This window comes from Callospermophilus lateralis, chromosome 7 (genome assembly GCF_048772815.1).
Source record: "Callospermophilus lateralis isolate mCalLat2 chromosome 7, mCalLat2.hap1, whole genome shotgun sequence".
Lineage (NCBI taxonomy): Eukaryota > Metazoa > Chordata > Mammalia > Rodentia > Sciuridae > Callospermophilus > Callospermophilus lateralis.
Window position 1 is genome coordinate 37,921,812 of NC_135311.1, and position 17,098 is coordinate 37,938,909.

Sequence of the window (17,098 nt, forward strand, 5' to 3'; positions counted from 1 at the left end):
ATCCAGATCTTTATATTTTAGGGCTTATGTATATGTGGTCCCCTCTGAAGTGATCTCCCAAAGTGATCCCCTTTACTGGTGACTCCCACTTACACTTCAGGATATAGGTGAAATGTCAGCTCTTACAGGACAGCAATAGAGCAGAGAGAGCAAGGGTTTCGGGGGAGTGAGGGGGAAGGAAAAGGGGGGCACTGGCGACTGAAATAGACCAAATTATGTTATGTGTATCTATTAACATGTCACAAAGAATCCCAATATTATGTATAATATTAAAGCATCAATAAAAATTTAAAGGTCTATACCTCTTGTAAACCCATCCCATATTCAATGTAAATTAGATTTCTTATAGTCTTCCCTCTTCCAGATCCTGCATGCACTCTCCTTTATAAATTTTATAGAATTACACTGCTTCTCAACAGTTTTTTCCTGACTTTATCTGCTTATTGGGACTGGTTTGAAACAGAGCATAAGGTTTAAAATGGCAGACATCCATATGTTGTTTTCATCATACATTTCCCATAGCTAAGATAGCATCTGGTGTATATTAAGGAAGTAATATGTAAGTTATTGAAAAGATGAGAAATACAACAAAATAGTCCTGTATGTCATAAAATCATAAAGAAAGTGGAGCTTAATCCAATGGTTGGGGTGTGGGAGGTAAAAGGGAAGATTTAGAAAGAAAGGGATGGCGGAGATTGTCTTGAAATATAAGATTTTATGTACAAGTTAAACAAAGAAGAGGAGCTTTTCTGAAGAGAGTCAACAGCACTTGAGAGTACACAGCTATGTCAAGTTGGGGTCCAGCAATGTTTTGGTTGGCTTTAGAATGTACATCTAGGCACTTATGGAAACGGATAATGATAATTTCAGAAATATTAATATTAAAGAGGTAGGGAGAAACTACATAATACATTCAGGTTCAGGAAGGATGCTTGGTTTTATCTCATCTGATTAGGGAAATTATTAAAATTGTTTTCCATGGATTTTCTGGCCATTCGGGGACCCTGACCTTTTTCTGCATTAACATTAATTCAAGGCCTTTGCTTGGAATTACTTGAGAAATTTTAGCAACTGATGCAATGCTAGTAGCTCCTTTGAACAGAAGGGAGATTCCATCAGGATATTCCAGTCCCAAAGGAAAGATAATGCACAGGTAAAGACAGGTCAATGTGTCATTTGAGGTGGTGAATACAGCAGCAAAAGAGTCACTAAGGTTTGTTGCAGAATTGATGGGGCCAAGGTTGTGCATTGTCTTCAAGAAAGGGAGGAGTCAACTAGACAGCCTCTTTAGTGGAGCAAGACACTTTTACATACATCTTTTCTGTGCTCATTACTCTCATCTGCTTGAATGTACATTTGCTCTGAAATCAGTTTCAAATAATATGTTGTGCAGTTACATGTGATCAACTTTTCTTGTAGCTGAGTAAACCCTTTTCATATATTATTAAACTTTTAAAGAAGAATGAAAGGGAGAAAGCCACGATGTCTTAGCTTTATTGAATAAAGTGTAAATGTTCTTTTCACATGAAAAATATTCTTATGTTATAGTGTGTTCGGGTAATTGAATGAGAAAATAGAAGCAAGCACACATTTTCCTGGCAGTTAATAACCAGGAAGAGTTTAAAATTGATTCTTTAGCTAAGAGGAAACAAAGTCTTGCTCATTGTTCTTTGAAGGGCTGATTTGAATTCCTTATTTCTCAGACTATAGATGATTGGATTGAACAATGGAGTGAGGATGGTATAGACACAGATATCAGGGTGTCTTGGCTAGAAGAGTAGTTGGACTTGGGCCTCAAGTAGATGAAGGAGGCACAGCCATAGTGGACAGTTACCACAATGAGATGGGAGGCACAGGTGGAGAAGGCTTTGCATCTCCCAACAGAGGATGGGATCTTTAGAATGGCAGAGATGATGCGGACATAGGACACCAGGATGAGTAACAGTGGGATAACTAAGACCAATACACCCAGCATGAAGATGACCAACTGATTGAGGCGGGAGTGCTGAGATGCCAGTTTGAGGACAGGGGAGATGTCACAGAAGAAGTGATGCAGTTGGTTGGAGGAGTGGAAGGGCAGGTGGAATACCAATGATGTGATGATCTGAGCCACAGTGAAGCCAGAGGCGCAGGCAGCAGCCACTAATCCCAAGCACACCCCGTGACCCATGAGCATAGTGTAGCATAGCGGGTTGCAGATGGCCACTTAGCGGTCATAACCCATGGCTGCCAGCAGGAAGGAGTGAGAGCAGCCCAGGAAGAGGACGGTGAACATCTGGATGGCACAGCCCAGGAAGGAGATGGTCTTCTTCTGAGCCAGCAGGTCCACCAGCATCTTGGACACAATGACAAAGGTGTAGCAGGTCTCAGAGCAGGAGAGGACTGAGAGGAAGAAGTACATGGGGGTACGAAGGGCTCTATCCAGCACAATGGTGGACATGATGATGGCATTGGTGCCCAGTGTGAAGAGGTAGAGGAACAGGAAGACCATGAACAGCAGCCTCTGGAGGCTGGCCAGAGCTGAGAAGCCCAGGAAGACAAATTCTGTCACCCAGGTCTCGTTGCCCCACTCCATAGACAGCAGTTCTACACAGGAGCGCCAGGGACAGAGGTGGAGGCCAGGACCCAGGAAGAAGAGCAGAAAAGTACAGGATCCTCAGCGTGAAGCTGGCATGTGACTGGTATTTCTGGATATTTGGTAGAATTCTTTCATTTTCTCTTTAAAACGTCTGCTAAAAGAAGAATTGATGCTAAATATTCCAAAGAATAAGTGACTCCATTTGGGAGGCTATTTGTAAGTGAAAGACAGATCATCTTTTGAGCCCAGGATGATGAAAATGTCTAAAAGATTTCCCTTTTTTCTTTCATATGTACTATTTTATTTTTCTTGCTCATTGTAAACCCACAGAAAGCAGCTCTCTGTCAGTAAGAAAACATTGTTAACTTGAGTAATCTGGTCCCCATCAGAATGTAGAATGAAAGAATTATGAAGCTGATCAGATAATGCTACATTAATTATTCCATGCATATTTCAGAAGGAATCTTATTTTTTTCTAAGTATAATGCACACATTTATCTGACTAAATAATTAATTAGAAAAAAAAAAGAAACAGAAGAAACATCAGAGCAGGACGGAGGAAGAGAAGAATGTGGGAAATGCTGGGGATTGAAAGGGAACAAATTGTTGCATGAGGTTCTGAATATGCTACAATGTATGGTAAGGATATGATATACTTTATCTCATATTTACTACCATTATCTTAGCACAATCTAAAAAACAATAAGAGAAAAGAAATTAGCTTTATTTCCAATAGACTAATGAGAAGCCAATAAGGAATGCTGCTAGAATTTCCAGAAACTCATACATCAAATCAAAGAAAACATTAAAGAGTCAGAAGATAACATTAATTCAAGTCTGTTAGATTAATTTTTATTAAATTGAATTTTTTTATAACAAAAACAACCATACCAAAAGCCTCTGGAATGCAAGAGGCTGTGACACTGTTGCATCACAGTAAGCTTTGCACTACCATTGAAAGAACAAAAAGACACCATCTCTTATGCTCATAAAATTATATCTTTAATAACAAGAAAATATCATGAGTTTTCACTTTAAAAATGTTTATAATTTTCCTGGCACCTTAAAAAATAGATTTTTTTCGTTTAATTATTGATCTAACTTCCATGAATAGATAATTAAGATTCCTAAGGTGAAAAAAATCTTCCCTTCATTTATATTCTTAGGTGTATTACTTACTATTTCCAGTTACATAAAATTATTATCACGTGTTTCCATTGGCACATGTCACTGTTGCAATAGGTTCATAAGCCTCAGCAAAACAGAATTTTGCAAGATATCAAAACTATGATGATTACCTTGCTGTTGTTCTTAATTTGCATATTATAGAAATTTTATATTTTTTTTACTGGCTAATAAATGCAGTTTCATCTACCCATACCTATATTAATTTCATCTTAATCACAATATTATTGAAGATTATGAATGATCAACTGATGTTTCTGAAAAGGCATTCATTGATCTTTTATGGTAACCAGATAAGTCATTCTATTGGTCAGAAAAAAAAAAACTATGACTTTTCATTCTAATATCACTTTTTAAAATGTTGTACATTGTGAAGAAAAATGTCAAAATTGATTTCTTGAAAGATAATACTATATTTTAAAATATATGTCATAATAATAAAATTATACTATGTTAGCTTTTCAAATAATGTAATATGTGTAATATGATCCTTACAAATATTTTTTTAGCATTTTGTTCTGATTATAAAAAAAATATTTATCTTAGGAAATGTAAAAGCTTCAGAAAGACATCACCAGAAAACAAAAGTCTCCCCAATTACAGTCAAATATAAAATCAAGTTTATAATTTTTTTATAAAATGATTTTAACCCCTATTCTATTTATGTTTTTATATACACATATGACAAAAATAAATGTCATAAACATGTATAATATGTAATGATTATATCTTTACTCTTTAAATTTGATATTAAATATTTCCTCCTTACATTTTGGCAAATGTGTTTATTTCTGAGATGGTACCCACTAACCCCCAGGTTGCCCATACTGTGAGTACTGCGGAATGGGTTATGTTATGGAACAGCCAAATGTGGTGCCACCTTTCCCTGTAGGGACTATCAAAGCGTCAGGGGTTGGGAGAAAAGGCATCATCCAAACCAAGTAACTACTTTGGTAATGATAGCATGGTTGTGCCTCTTTGTTTCTTTACCTTGTTACTTTGCAACTTATCCACTTTCAGGGATAGCACATGACCTAGCTTAGCACTTTCAATGAAACAGTCTTCTTCTTAAGCCTTGTGAATATCACAAAATGATTTTTACTGGATCTTCATGCATTAACCTAAACATTTAAAGAGTGAATATGACTTTTGACAGAACAGTAAAACATTGGTTGGCTGGTTATAAATTAAACTTTAGTCACTACAGCAGTGTTATAATTCCAGGAGCATTGTGATCTAGTAGAAGTTAATACTTATTTCCCATGCACATTGAGACAAATAGTTTAATTATAGTCAGTTTCCTCCTCTGGAAAATATTACTTTCAACATGTAGAATTCACTTTTAAAAATTAAAAAAAAATTGGCCAGGCATGTTTGTTGACAACTATAATCCCTCTAATTTAGGAGGCTGAGGCAGGAGAATAACAAGTTCAAGGCCAACCTCAGCAACTTAGAGAAACTCTAAGCAATTAAATGAGATCCTGACTCAAAAAATATATAAATAAATAAAAAGAATTAGAAAAATTGTAAGTAAATTCTTGCAGAATATTAAGCACAGTCTATACCAGGTCATCAGCTGTTGTTATCCTTGTTGCTACTGGTATTAGCTCTGAAGCACATTGAGCTATGTGGGTAAAGTAAAAGTAATCAATACATATTTCATAGACTAGTCTCTGGAGTCTATAGAACTTGTATTTTTACTTGAAACAAGGGTTAATCAAAGTATAAATTTAGGAATATAAGATCCAATATTGTATGGTGCTCCTTTTTCTTTCTTATATGTCATTTGTGCAGCTAACATCAAAGTATTTTCTTAACAAGCATCCCATGTATGCTCCTATCAGCCACAACAAGTATGCAGGGAAGTCATCCTCAGGAATTTATGATGCTTTATGGTGCAAGACACTGCAGGAACTTTGAGACAAGTAGCCTAAGAGAGATCTTTAGATACCCCATGTTTAATTGGGTATCTAATTGGTATAATATATCCATAAGTGTATTGATAAATTAAGAAAAAATAAGTGGAATATCTTGTCTGTGTGTGTGTGTGTGTTTGTTTCTGTGTGTGTGTGTGTGTGTGTGTGTGTGTGTTATGTGTGTTTGTGTGTGTGTGTGTGTGTGTGTGTGTGTTTTGCCTTGCTCCTCATTTTTTCTCCCTGGGGGTCAAAAAGAAGAAATGAAAGATTTTTATTATATAATTCTGCAATTTTGAAATTGAAATTTGAAATGACTATGAAAAGTAAAGAGAAAATGTTAATACATTAAAACAACAACTATCATCCAACAATATTAGGAAATCAAGTATAGGACAGCCATTTTAGATCTAATCACATTACTGCACACAGGAAATAGCATCAGTTTATTATGTAGCACATGGGAAAAGTGCATGAGGCTGCTCTGCCCTGAAGCCTTGACCTGTTTCTTAGAAGATTCTGAACTAATCATGTTTCTAGTAAATGTAGTCACTTTGAACCACACCAGACAATTACTTTTGTATTAGTATTATCATATACATATACAAATAATCAAATGAGCATTTGTAAATCCAACAAGATATATTAAGAATGGACCATTTTCAATACTTTAGTAACCCATATTCTGCTGACTGATTGCATGAAACCTGATCGCTTTTTAAATTTTTATGTTTACCTTTTCTTCTTCTCTCTTACCTTCCTCTCTCCCTTCCTTGCTCTCCCTTCTTTAGCTCTACTGGGCATTGAAACTTGAACTCAGGGACACTCTACCTCACTGAGTTTTGTTCCTGGTTCTTTTTTTATTCTTCAGTTTTGTAACAGGTCTCCCTCAGTTTCCCAGGCTTGTGTTTCTGAGAAATATCTGAATTGAGTACCAGCTCCAAACCACTGAAAGCTCAATAAAGTGACCATGTATTTGCTTTTCATTCTTCTACTGGTTCCCAAAAGTTGAGAGAATATCTTCTTCTTATCACTATGGACTTTACATTTCCTATGGAACAGAAATGACAGAAGATGAAACAAAGAAGGTCTCATTAAGACTCATTAAGACTAATGACAGTGTCTGAACTCATGTGACTTACCCTGATGATTTTATGACATCATCAGCAGTGACAATATTAGAGATGATTTCTGTCTGATCTGTAACACCAGGGATCACTTTGTTATTCATTGCAGTACACCTGAGGAAGCCCAGTATAAGTTGTGCAAAGTGAGAAAGATCTTTGTAGGCAAAAAAGAAATCCCTCATCTGGTGACCCACAATACTCACATCATTTGCACCCTGATCTCCTCATGGAAGAAAATGGCACTGTTCAGACTGATTTGGAGTACTGACAAGAATACTAACTCCAAAAAGTTTGACACTGGTTATCTGTCTATAGTGCCTGGAGATGCTGACCCTGGAAGTCCTGATGTGATCACAACAGAGATACGTCCTGGTTCTTTTGATATGGATCATGTGAGTGATGCCATCTGACTTGCCAACAATTTGTTATTGACAAAGGCAACAAACCATAAAATCTTTTACCCTAAGGAACAGCAACCCTTCTGCCCATTCCTAAAAAAAAGAGACTGATGGCCAAATAAAGCATTGAGTAAAACGATTTCTATGTGGAATGTTGGAGAACTTGCAATACTTAAATATAATACAGTATGATTAACTGCAATGATAAAAAAATATATTGCTGAGAACAAGTCAAAACCATTCTAAAACCAAGCCCAAAGCAAAACATAATGCATGTGTGTGCGTGTGTGTGTGTGTGTGTGTGTGTGTGTGAGAGAGAGAGAGAGAGAGAGAGAGAGAGAGAGAGAGGAGAGAGGGAGAAACTGTAAAATCACATAGCTTTATATTAGCTAAAAATGATCATGGTTTTTACTGTAAAGTGGCACCATCACTTAAGGCAAAAACTATAGAAGAAAAACAGAACATTTCACTACACAGCCACCCTAATGCACATATGGAACCTGCTATCATAGCTTCATTCAAAGAATTTTATGCTAATGCTCAAAACTACATAAGTAATAATAAAATAAATATAGATGATTCTTTATTAAACTTTACAACAGAACTTTAAAATAAATTGTTCAAAAAATTTTATGCTTGTGAAGTTTCTTATTGAATAGTTTGGCATCTGCCAATATTGGCTTTTCTCTACCAAGGACAACTCTGCCACTCCTGAGAACAGTGCCCCATCCAGAGCCAGAGCAACCTATTTTCTATGTTCGATCAGGTCATAATACTTTGCCCTTGAGTCCTTTGATTCTCATTTTCCCATCTTGAAAGTGTATTAGTGAGCAATCCACCCACACAAAGAACAGTGCTTCACTAAACACAGTTTCTCAAAAGAGGAAGTTTCAGATCTATAACCATAAGGGATGACTGTGCTTATTAATTACCCCACAGACCATCTTCAGAGGTCTCTGTTGCAAGAATCAACTAAGAACTGTTGATGGTATTCTTTGTTCATTAATTGATTACATGATTTGTAACACATTTTGGTCAACAAATCAATGGCTTTATAAATGTTTGAGGAGACCATTATTATTTTAATAATAGCTAAACATTAATTGGGTGGGCACTTCTTATATGCCAGGTGTTGAGTTCCTTGACTTTTTAGTCCTGAAAGCATGACCTGAAAGCAAGGTTGCTGAGGCACTATCTCCTTCAAGTTGACAATAGGCTTCCAGAATCCTCCTTTGCTTATGGAGTTAACTAGGGCATTCTTTGTTAGGCAAAAGCTACTGGCCTCAAAAAGTTCATAATTTCTCTTCACCCAAAGGTTGAAAGCTTCTCTAAAATATCTTAGCTTAATTACCTATTTGAATGCCATTAATTTTGTCACTGAGAGTACATTTCTAACCTGCACCATACCAGCTAACAGGCCAATATTTTTACAAATTAAAGTCTATTCCCAACATTTACCATGCTATTTATGATACTGAGTGCAGTAATTTAGTTTTTCTTCAATCAAGACACTGAAAATTGTTCTAAGGGGCTGGCAATATAGCTCACAGGGCTTGGCACCTCCAACTCTTAGTAGTGCTTGCCTAAGTTGAAGGCCTTAGTTCCCCATGCAGCATAACTCTGCACTGCCTGTGTCTCCCCAGTTGCATTGTGCTGGTCATCCCAAAATGTCACACCTCTGGCATACTTAATACAGCTTGTGTAGTGTCAGCCACTTCCTATGCCACAATATTATTCACTGCAGAAAGACAAAATTCCAATTAGCAAATGGTACTGTGTTACCTTGTTCTGAGGCGCAGAGGATTTTTGATTGATTATTACTTTATTTGTCCCTCATTCTCACTAAAGTTTTTTGAATAAGAAGAGCAGAGTTCAACCTCACTCGGGTGTGAAGCAGGATTATTATGACCTCTGCAACACTCAGAGCTCCTTCACATCATGGAAAGAAAGAGAGAGAGAAAGGATGAAGGAAGGGAGGGAAGGTAGAAAAGAAGACAAGAATGTATATAAGTGTAAGAAACAGCAATTTATTTTTATTGTTTACCTCTAGCTAATTTGTTTCATGAAATACAAAAAGTTTCTTTTATTTACTTTTTAAGAAAACTTTAATTCTTTTTTTTAATACTGTTACAAAATCGACATCATTTTTCTATGATATAGGTATTCAGTAGCATCAGCTGTGATTGATACTTTTCCAAATACCAATAAATATATGAAGGGCAATATGTACACAGTTAAGAAGTTTCTGAAAAGAATGTTCTTACTTTGCCTTATTTGAGACTCTGATATTAACCTAACCTGGGTTTCAGTCTTCTGCTCTATAGACATGTTTTCTAGTAGGGGCTTAACACTATTTTGATATGTTAAAAGATCACTTCACTTTCATCTGTTTAGAAATCTATCTTATAGCATTGGGATTGTTCTGCTTATGAAAACTGTGTTTCCTTTTTTCCTATATATCCATTATTTTGGTCTAAACTTTGTGGCTTGTGAATAATTTATGTTTTGTACAATTCATGATAAATTGGAATAGAGAACAAATTAAAAACCATTATGTCATACTCAAAATTCCAAAATTAATTTTTGAACAAAAACTTTTAATTGCTACTCTAAAAAGTAAGCATTGTGTCTCTTCATAATTACAGAAGCTAAATATTCTGTTTTTCCTTACTGTGGCTGTGTTCAGATGTACCTAAAATGTGGTCTTTATTTTGCATTCACAATCTTTAGTTAAAAGGTCAATCTTGGTCATTGTAACATGAGCATACAAGGAAAGAAGATAAAAATATTATAGAAAATCATATATACTTTCCTATCAAATTTTTTAAATTAAAAATGTGGATGGTTCTTTCAGAAAAAAAACACTAAAGAAAGAAATTGAGGGCTGAATGACAGAGGAGAGTTTCTTACCTCTGAAGCTATTGATATGTGCAGGATTCCAGTGATGTGCCCTAAAGTGAGCTCTGGACTCATTGCCTGGATCATTTGCATCTGCAACACCTCAGTCTAATAAATATAACAAAAATTTCTACTTGGGTTTAATTGGATATACATTTTATTCTACCCTCCTAAGGATATAAGAATTGTTGATATTTTTCTAAACTTAATTTATATGAAAATCGAATTTTCCTCTTCTTCTCTGATATTACCTAGTTTCTAATATTATTGAATGTCATTCTCTCTGTCTCTCTCTGTCTCTCTGTCCTCTCTCTCTCTCTCTCTCTACCTATCTGTCTCTATCTATCTATCTATCTATCTATCTATCTATCTATCTATCTATATCTCTCTCTCTTTCTCTCTCTCTCTTTCTCACTAGACCTCGGGAAATACAAAGATCCTGTGTACTTTAAAGAAAGCAGAAAGTTCAGCATTTGGGACTTTAATCCACAGAAGTCACCAATGATATAGTCATTGTTTTCTTAAAGGAAATGTTTCTTTGATCAGAAGCTTTGATGATCTCTGCTCTTTGAGAGGATCTAATATAGAATTGAATCTATGATCCTATGTGTTCTCAGGCAAGCTTCTGCTCTGAGTTATGCCTATACCTAGGGTGTACTGTGGTAGAACAGAAAGTTTCTTCTGTCATGTATTATTCTTCACCTTTAAAAGCCTTTGGAGAAAAATAGAACATAAGTTTCCTAAGAAAAAAAGAAGTTGCTTAGGGCCCTATTAACGTCTGGCTCACTTTAGTATTGGAATGCTCCTGCCTCTGTATCTGAAGCAGCTGGGGATTACAGGTTTGTCCCACTGCACCTAGCTTGCATGAATTTCTAAAATTTTCAGAGAAAAGGCTGGGACTAGGGCTCATTGGTAGAGAACTGGTGTAATCTAGGGAGCTCTGGTTTGTAGTGTGACTGAGGTGAATTCATTCCCAACACCACTAAAAAAAAATAAAATAAAATAAATAAAAGCCTCATAACATTTCTATGTGAATATGAGTCCTAACTATCGATAGCCTAAGGTTCATTTTACTGGAAGAGTTGATGATAAGAATTAAGGAAATAATTGTATGCTTATCATTCCTAGTAAAACTGTATGTGTGTGTTTGAGTGTGTGTGTGTGTGTGTGTGTGTGTGTGTGTGTGTGTATATATATATATATATATATATATATATAGAGAGAGAGAGAGAGAGAGAGAGAGAGAGAGATAAAGTAATTTTTTCATGGCATAGAATGACTCCTCAATGAAAAGTAATGTTTTGTTGTAGTTGGAAGCATGACATTTTCTTTATCTAATCATAAATTGGAGATCATGTTTTCATTGTCATCCCCTACCATTTTTTAAATCATTATAAAATTAAATTGTTGGCACTGTTTTTTTTAATGTGCTTATAAAGCACTCAAAGTGTAGTTTCCATGTGCATTACTTCTGACAATCATAAAGTTCACATAAATTTTTGATCTGTTGGGAAAAGAATTCTGCTGACAGGTGATCAAAAATAAAAATGAGATCAGCAATTCAAAAGTCAAGGTATCCAGGTGCCCACTAGTGTTTTGTTACCACAACTGCAAAAGATACTTTTTCAAAATTGCTATTCCATCCTGGGTTCTACAATCAGTCCCCTTTGTGCATATGAATACATACATATCCATATTATCACTATGTTTCTGGCAATCAAATGTGATCATGAAAGAAATGATCATGACCTACAATTCAGCATATATATCTCCACATTTAGAGCACAACTGTGGCCAATTTCAGGACATTCCAAAGGGTGGCCCTGTGTATGCCATCAGACTTTAGCTTCCTCTTGGAAGTCTTCTGAAGGGCAAAGACTCTTCTTTATGGGTATTGCCAGATACCATCCACTCTGATGCCCAAGCTGTGCAAGCAAATCAATTTCCTCCTGAATAATACACTTAACTTCTTCAGGGCAACCCTCCAGACATGTTCCTGGTCATCACTCTTTTGCCCCCTGGTTGGATGGCCTGAGCCTCCTCTAGGTGGTCCTGTTGGTACAGAAGCTCAGATTCCTTCTCAGTCTTACCCATGCTTCTATTTGAACCTCTATTTTCTGAACAAGGTGCAGGAAAATCACTTGAATGAGAGGGGCTCCAGAAGCGAAGGAGGGAGTAAATATGAAGTGTTGTGGCCTTCTCTTTTCTAAGCAATCACAATCACATTGAAGTGGTATGTTTTTTCATTGGATGTGGATTTTTAAAAAACACAAAAGTGCACAGATGAACCCAGGTGAGGAGGGCTCAGGGATCCAACTCACTGCCACGATAAAAATCTGTGTCTATGCACAGTGCTGGGAAACCCACGTGGGGAACCTTTTTTCACCATTCATATCATACAAGTTGTATACCTGATGAACCCACAGCTCATCTCAGGAAGAAGCCTTTAAACATGTGGCCCTTGCAGGGACATTCAGATCCCACCTATAGCAGATTGTGAACCTGGAAATCAAACAATTACTGTCTATTGTTGACATTACTCATTGGCATTTTCTGCCCTTACGTGTTAGCTGCAATTTGGGGAGCATTCTAGTGCTTTAATAGTGTTTGTTGCTGATAACTTTTATTGGTTTATTAATCCTTTCTTTCACTCCATTTGTATCATGTACTATCTTCTAAACATTGCATTTTAGATAAAGGGAATATGCTAGTAAACATGACAAACACTACCTTCTGATCATGGAATTTAGAGTCTAATAGTAATAAATATCTATCATTTGATGAGAATTTTTTGGAAATTAGGAGATGGTATAATATGCTTGGAGTGTGTAATAAGAGGAACTTCCATGGTCCAGGGAGGTAGGAATGCCTTCCCTGAAAAAGTTTTGAGCTGAGATTTGATGAATGACTAGGAATTGAAGAGATGATAATCTGTTAAATACCAAGATATACCCAGCTACTTCAGACTTCAGAGAAATCCAAGCACCTTTAGGAGCTTTCTGTTATTTAGTTAACTAAGTCATAAGTCACTTCATCTTTCTGCAAGTGCTTGCCTCAAATATGTAGATAAAAAAATTAGTTTGCAATGTGGGTGAACATTGACAGTTTTATACTAAATGATACAAAGAAGACACAAACAGTGACAGATATAATTCCATTTTCATGGAGTTTCTAGAATACAAATACATAAAGACCTAAATAGTTAAGAGATTTCTGAGTAATGAGGAGGGGGAAATGAATGGGAAGTAAACATAAATAGGTATGGAAATTCTTTGAAGGGACTAAAAACAAGCTCCAATCCCATAGTGGTACTTTCACAACTCTTTATTAAAATAAAAGGTAGAGGGGCACAGCTGCCCCACGAGCCTGCTGGGTAGGCACAACCGTGACCACCAACAGAACAGGCCCAATGGCAGGACAGACACACTGCCCCGCCCCGGTTGGGGGAGGGGCAGAGCCGCCGGGTGCCTGCAAGGTAGGCAGACCTGCGACTCACCAGCAGATTAGGCCCAGCAACCCGCGGAGCGGCAGAGCCACCCCTGGGCCTGCAAGGTAGGCACACTTGCCACCCACCGGCAGGTCAGGCCCAGCAAATCTCGGAGGGACACAGCTGCTCCACGCGTGTGCAAGGTAGGTGGAACCGTGACCACTGACAAAACAGGCCCAGCGGCCGGCCAGACACATCGCCCCGCCCCGGTTGGGGGAGGGGCAGAGCCGCCGGGTGCCTGCAAGGTAGGCAGACCTGCGACTCACCAGCAGATTAGGCCCAGCAACCCGCGGAGCGGCAGAGCCACCCCTGGGCCTGCAAGGTAGGCACACTTGCCACCCACCGGCAGGTCAGGCCCAGCAAATCTCGGAGGGACACAGCTGCTCCACGCGTGTGCAAGGTAGGTGGAACCGTGACCACTGACAAAACAGGCCCAGCGGCCGGCCAGACACATCGCCCCGCCCCAGTTGGGGGAGGGGCAGAGCTGCCGGGCACCTGCAAGGTAGGTGGACCCGCGACCCACCAGCAGAACAGGCACAGCAATCCGCAGAGGGGCAGAGCCACCCCCTGAGCCTGCAAGGTAGGCAGACCTGCGACCCACTGGCAGGTCAGGCCCAACAACCTGCGGAGGGGCACAGCTGCCCCACGCGCCTGCTAGGTAGGCAGAACCATGACCACCGACAGAACAGGCCCAGCGGCCGGCCAGACACATCGCCCCGCCCCGGTTGGGGGAGGGGCAGAGCCGCCGGGCACCTGCAAGGTAGGCAGGCCTGCGACTCACCAGCAGATCAGGCCCAGCGACCCGTGGAGCGGCAGAGCCACCCCCGCGCCTGCAAAGTAGGTGCATCTGCCACCCACCGGCAGGTCAGGCCCAGCAAATCTCGGAGGGACACAGCTGCTCCACGCGTGTGCAAGGTAGGCGGAACTGTGACCACCGACAAAACAGGCCCAGTGGCCCGCCAGACACATTGCCCCGGTTGGGGGAGGGGCAGAGCCGCCAGGCGCCTGCAAGGTAGGCGGACCCGCGACCTACCAGCAGAACAGGCACAGCAATCCGCAGAGTAGCAGAGCCACCCCCCGAGCCTGCAAGGTAGGCAGACCTGCGACCCACCGGCAGGTCAGGCCCAGCAACCTGCGGAGGGGCACAGCTACCCTACGCGCCTGCAAGGTAGGCAGAACCTTTACCACTGACAAAAAGGCCCAGTGGCCCGCCAGACACATCACCCCGGTTGGGGGAGGGGCAGGGCCGCCACCAGTGCCTGTTAGGTAGACAGATCTGCAACCGACAGACAGAACAGGCCTAGCGGCTGGCGGGGGGACAGAGCCGCTGCTCACGCCTGCAAGGTAGGCGGACCTGTGACCACCGAAAGAACAGGCCCACCGCAGTACAGGCCCAGCGGCCTGCCGGCATGGTAGGCACATTGCCCCAATTGGAGGAGGGGCAGAACCACCACCAAAGCCTGCGAGGGAGACTTTGCAACTATACAAGAGCAACATGAATATATAGGGGGAAAAATCAATAACACAACAGTTTCACCAAGCAGAAAGAAATGTGATCAGTATGAAAAGACAAGGAAAGAAAGGAACACAAGCAATGCAGGTCAACTCAACTTTAGAAGAGGTAATATCTGCAGCAGATGGAATGTCAGATAAAGAATTCAGGATAAACATGCTTCAGATGATCTGGAGTCTCAAGGAAGACATTAGACAGCAAAATCAGACAAGGAAAGACCACTTCGACCACTTCGACATTGAATTACATAAACATATCCAAGAAGCAAAATATCAATTATACAGGGAGATAGAGGTTATAAAAAACAAACAAACAGAAATCCTGGAAATGCAGGAAACAATAAACCAACTTAAAAACTCAATTGAGAATACTACCAGCAGAGTAGAACACTTAGAAGATAGAACATCAGACAATGAAGACAAAGTATTTCAACTGGATAAGAACATAGACAGCTCAGCAAAGCTGTTAAGAAACCATGAGCAGAACATTCAAGAAATATGGGATAACATAAAGAGACCAAACTTAAGAGTCATTGGGATACAGGAAGGTATAGAGGTCCAAACCAAAGGAATGAGCAATCTATTCAACAAAATAATACGAGAAAACTTCCCAGACTTGAAGAATGAGACAGAATTCCAAATCCTAGAAGCCTACAGGACGCCGAATGTGCAAAATCATAAGAGATCCACACCTAAACACATTATAATGAAGATGTCCAACATACAGAATAAGGAGAGAATTTTAAAAGCTACAAGAGAAAGGAAGCAGTTTACATTTAGGGGTAAACCAATCAGGATAACAGCTGATCTTTCAACACAGACTCTGAAAGCTAGAAGATCCTGGAATAACATATTTCAAACACTGAAAGAAAATGTGTTCCAAGAAGAATTGTGTATCCAGCAAAATTAAGCTTCAGGATGGAAGATGAAATTAAAACCTTCCATGATAAACAAAAGTTAAAAGAATTTGCAGCTAGAAAACCATCTCTTCAAAACATCCTCGGCAAAATATTACAGGAAGAGGAAATGGAAAATATCAATGAAAACCAACAGCGGGAGGTAGTACAGTAAAGGGGGGGGGAATAATCAAAGAGGAAAACCAACCATGTTTAGTAACATAAATAAACAAATATGGCTGGAAGAACAACCCATATCTCAATAATAACCCTAAATGTTAGTGGCTTAAACGCACCAATTAAGAGACACAGGCTAGTAGAATGGATCACAAAACAAGACCCAACAATATGCTGCCTTCAGGAGACACATTTGATAGGAAAAGACATACATAGACTGAAGGTGAAAGGTTGGGGAAAATCATATCACTCATATGGACTTCGGAAACAAGCAGGAGTGTCCATACTCATATAAAATAAAATAGATTTCAAGCCAAAGTTAATCAAAAGGGATAAAGAGGGACACTACATACTGCTCAAGGGAACCATACACCAACAAGACATAACAATCATAAATATATATGCCCCAAACAATGGTGCAGCTATGTTCATCAAACAAACTCTTCTCAAGTTCAAGAGTCTAATAGACCACCATACAATAATCATGGGAGACTTCAACACACGTCTCTCACCACTGGACAGATCTTCCAAACAAAAGTTGAATAAGGAAACTATAGACCTCAATAACACAATTAATAACCTAGACTTAATTGACATATATAGAATATACCACCCAACATCAAGCAGTTACACTTTTTTCTCAGCAGCACATGGATCCTTCTCAAAAATAGATCATATATTATGTCACAGGGCAACTCTTAGACAATATAAAGGAGTAGAGATAATACCATGCATCTTATCTGATCATAATGGAATGAAATTGAAAATCAATGATAAAAGATGTAAGGAAAAATCAGGCATCACTTGGAGAATGAACAATAGGTTACTGAATGATCAATGGGTTATAGAAGACATCAAGGAGGAAATTAAAAAATTCTTAGAGATAAATGAAAACACAGACACAACATATTGGAATCTATGAAACAC

General features: G+C 38.9%; 1 pseudogene; it reads right to left on the reverse strand.

Moving 5' to 3' along the window:
* Positions 1-1,634: 1,634 nt before the first annotated feature.
* On the reverse strand, positions 1,635-2,575 carry LOC143405244 (olfactory receptor 10K1-like; annotated as a pseudogene).
* Positions 2,576-17,098: the final 14,523 nt, after the last annotated feature.